A 4,330-nucleotide genomic window follows, 5' to 3' on the forward strand; every position below is an offset into this window, starting at 1 on the left:
GGGTTATCCACGCCTTCTTTGTGCTCAACCACTAGTTAAGGTCGTGACCTGGTAATTCTCACACATTCCACTCCCTCACAGCAGGAACCAATGATTGAGTAGGTTGGGGATAATCACCTACTGTTCTGGTGATCCCACCACCAGATGTTTGACAGCCCACCACCAGATGTCATGATGATGCCTCACAGACACTGGAGCATGTTGGAGTGATGTCACTCACATCAATGGTCCTGTGAGTTTAACAGGCTCCCTAAAGAGTTTAATTGATTCAAGGAGAGGGGGGGTAGGTCTGCCCTCCATAATAGGATACAGGCTGTGTCTTGAATCAATACCTCTGCTTGCGGTGGGGCATTTTCTTGCTTTTGGTACCACACCCTTTGGCCTGATGTCTGTGGCTGTAGTGCTGTATCAGGTACAGAAGGGAAAGGGTTTCTAATTTGCCACATGGACATGATTAATGTCCCCTTTGCAATGAAAACAGGGGTGTCAACTACTACCTCTGCTGGCCATGCACTGATTACTGGAGGGTTTACTGATCCCCCAACCTCTAACAATCTCCCCCAAGGTGCAAGGAGACCACACCATTTCAGTCCTACTTGCACCTTCCAAGGCTATTTCACCTTATGTTTTCTGGATTCTAGCTCCTCCAGGGCAGGGAGCAGATTATTCATGGTGCCAATTTGCAGATTGAGTGAAGTATCTTTACCTGTAAATGGGTAGGCCCAAGTTGTCTGCAATAATCTTAAGGTACTGGGTCTGGTGTGCCTTGATCTATTATTCAGATTCCTCAGGGTTTCAAAGAGTCTATTGGTCCACTTCTGCATGGACTGTAAATCTGCTTTCTGGGTGAACTTCAGGATCTTGTTATATCTTCCTATTAGGTCTGCTCCCTTTGGACTGTATGGCAGATGACAGTGCTATTTAATGTTGTTATACTATTTCTGCACAGTTGCATCCATAAAATATGTACCTTGATCACTCTCGATGACCTGTGGAGTCCTGTATGACACTATCAGCCTAGTTAGTTCTTTAATGGTATAGGCTTGGTTTGCCTTTGGTACAAGATAGGCTTAAATTTGTTCATCTAATGACACGTTAGAGTATATCTGACCCCTTCAGATCATGGAAGGGGACCTATAATAATCAGTCTGCCACTCCTGTAGATGTTTGTGTCCTCTAGTGAGATGGGTAGTTGTTTTCAGCTGAGATCCTGGTCTCATTTGTGAGCAAGCATCAGATTTCTGACATGCTTGGACAATATCTGGTAAATGTATGGGCAGTCTCCATGCCCTCATGATCCTCTTTCCTGTATGTCTAATTTTTTGATGTAGCCAGCAGGTGACAACTTCTGCTGATGCATTTTCCAGTCATCTAATTCAATCCACTGTGTCAATTTCACTGTTACCTGGTGACAGTAATGGTTGGTGTTTAGGGATGTGGTATGTCCATATGTTCCTGTGTTGAATCATGTTCCATGTATCATCCCACATATCTTTGCCTCAGATAGGTTGGATGTGGATTGTTCAATCCTGAGTGTCCCGCTGTGCTATCCAGAGTATGAGCCCTCGGTAAACCACCTATTTGTGCAGATATTCAGTGTGCTGCCATTTGGCTCTTGAGTTATAACCATTTACACATCTCAGTTCAGTGGCTTCTTTGTCCGTCTCTCTCTTCAAACCATATTGTTTTGGTAGTGGGATGGTATGGATCCATCTGTGTACCAGGCATCTTCCACAGTAGGATATTTCCCTTCCTGTACTGGACTCTCTTCTGGATGAGTGACTGTCATTTCCTCAGGTGTCCTTGCTGTTGTGATATATTACTGGGCCAACTATCTTTGCAATTCTTCTTTCAGTGGAGGAAACTTTTGATTAATTTAGACAAGTTACTTCGTATCAAGCCATTAAAATGGAATAGCAGCAATTAGTCATGACTATATATATATTATATACATATACATATTATTTATTTTTTTATTCTGGAAAACAGATCATAGGCTCTATGTGCCTTCAGAAATTAACTGTTGTACACCTGTAACATGTGTCCTAGCAGCATAAACATTGAGTCTTTTGCATCTGGTCTTTTAAAAAGGTAGCTATTCTAACAAGTACAACTCCGTGCCTTTTTAAAAACCGGATATGGATGTTGTGTGATTCAGAAGGTTTGAAATATAAATTCCTGGAGTGTCGGGGTTCTGGGAAAGTATGTGCTGTATTGTGAAAGGACAGTCAGCAGATGGCAATGTTGTATAATTGTTCGAGCAGGAGGCAGCCGCATCAGCAAGGGAGGGAAGCCTCTGATACTGCCTGAGTGACCGCTGCAAGCCATCAGTGAGTCTGCCCTCTACTTATGCTTTGGCTGGATGCTTGTGGAAACTTACTTAATTTTGATTACTATTTGTAATAACGATTCAACATTTAAAACCTGTAATCTGAAAGGGCAAGACCGTTATTAGTTAAGAACAGTCTAATTAAGCTAGTGCATTTCCCTATTTAAATAAATAAAAAAAGAAAAAAGCAAACAGTTTCATAATGCTACATAAGTACAATATGTTCTTTCCCACACAGAATGCATTTTTTTAAAGAGGACAAGTGGGCCTGATGCATGTGATTTTCTTAGAGTGTTATACGATAGCTTAACCAATCTGCTACTGCCTTTTCAGGACAAAGCTTTGAAAATCAATACATCAGACATATTTCTTTAAGACCAAATAAAAGTAAGTAATATCCTTAGAAATTACTTCTGGTTCAGGCATAATGCAGACTAGTCTGTACATGAGCTATCGTCAGTAGATCAAGTAATTTCATTGGAAAACTGCTCTTTGGCTTCAGCAGGTTCCAGATGAGGCCTGCTGTGCAGTGCCAGCTCGAAAGTTGAAAGGTACTGGTTATATTTCCTCCATTTTTTTTTTGTCTTCTAAGTACTGTGGAGAGCTATTAAGATGCTTTGATCTGAATATCTAAACCAAAGCCGTATAACCTTCCTGCTTCCAACTGCACTGAAGGCACTGGAATGAAGTAAAAGAGCTGTGATATGTAACTCCAATGTACAAAATCTGTGCAATAGCTCAGAAAGAAGAACTTGGAAAAGCTTCTGTAAAATATAGGACTAACAGATGTCTTGGGAGAAGAAAAGTGAGTAATAGCTTAAATAAAACAATCTTTGGTTCGGATGATATTCCACTGCCCACTGAAGCCTGACGCTTTATGTTAGTAGCCAAAAGAGCAGGCATCATTTCAGATGTCAGTGAAATGTGAAATACAAAACTCACAGCACCCAAACAGTTTTGTCTAGCAACTCAGCCAAAAAGACAGGAATGGACATGTTCAGTGAAAGATTAAAATGTAGTCACTTATACAGAAGTAATTTGTTAAACAAAACTTACTTTACAAATGCTCTTCCATGTTTATACAGCAGGACCCGGATTTACTGTCAATTGGGTTTCCCACTGGGTGTAAGGACTGGAAAGAAATGGTGCTTGGTGTCAGACTTAGGGATGTATGTAACTTGAGAGGTAGTATTAAATTAAAACTCCTGTCACACACAAACCACTTACTATAATTTATGTCAAGTTTAATGGAGTAAAAAATATTGGAGTGCTGATCAGATGTTACCAATTAGTATCACTACAGATTTTTTTCTTATGTACTGGAGGATATTTCACTGATTTTGTTGTTGTGTTGTTTTTTTACAGAAAATTGAAGTAAACACAGAAATCTTATATAAACTGAAAATCAGTAAGGAAAATCAAAGGTGAGATCAAAGTACCAAAGTGTTCCATTAACTATGTCAGTGTGGTTACACAGAATGCATCAGTGATGGAAGTGCCTGTTGTAACAACTTGTTAGACCAAAGTAATACAGATTAGTTAATAATAGCAGCTGCATTCAAGTGCTGGTTGTGTAGCATACACAGTAGCATCTGGGAGTCAGAAACAGAGATTATAGTTTGGACTTAGATGTGGCCCAGAGCATTAAACTAAGAAAAAAAATTAACAAAGAGAATTATGCAGTATTTGATTAGCATTCCTGATTGCTTCAGTTGTTCATTTAAATACAGAATGAACACATTAAGGTAGTTGTTAAAGCATTTATGGAGACTAGACAGTGGATGTGAGCACAGTGAGGTGGTGCTGATATGTTTCAGCAGTGGTGACAGTGATGTGAAAGACGAGTTCTAGATGGGCATGCAAATTGTTATAGGAGCAAAATACAGGCTCTTATTCATATCTGGTGAAAATACATAGCTAATGGTGATACATCTGTTAGCAAAATAGTATTTTTGAGCTGAGAACTTTATCAAATAGTGTTATTGTGCTTTTTTCATTTAT

The 4,330-nt window shown here is 39.7% G+C and overlaps 1 long non-coding RNA gene across 1 annotated transcript; it reads left to right on the forward strand.

Annotated features, from left to right (window-relative positions):
• The first annotated feature begins 2,661 nt into the window (after nucleotides 1-2,661).
• LOC107311458 lies at nucleotides 2,662-3,755 on the forward strand. The gene is made up of 3 exons (XR_001554078.1): nucleotides 2,662-2,716; nucleotides 2,832-2,880; nucleotides 3,695-3,755. It is a non-coding gene; the product is annotated as an uncharacterized LOC107311458 (long non-coding RNA).
• Nucleotides 3,756-4,330: the final 575 nt, after the last annotated feature.

This window comes from Coturnix japonica, chromosome 3, assembly GCF_001577835.2.
Source record: "Coturnix japonica isolate 7356 chromosome 3, Coturnix japonica 2.1, whole genome shotgun sequence".
Taxonomy (NCBI): Eukaryota; Metazoa; Chordata; class Aves; order Galliformes; family Phasianidae; genus Coturnix; species Coturnix japonica.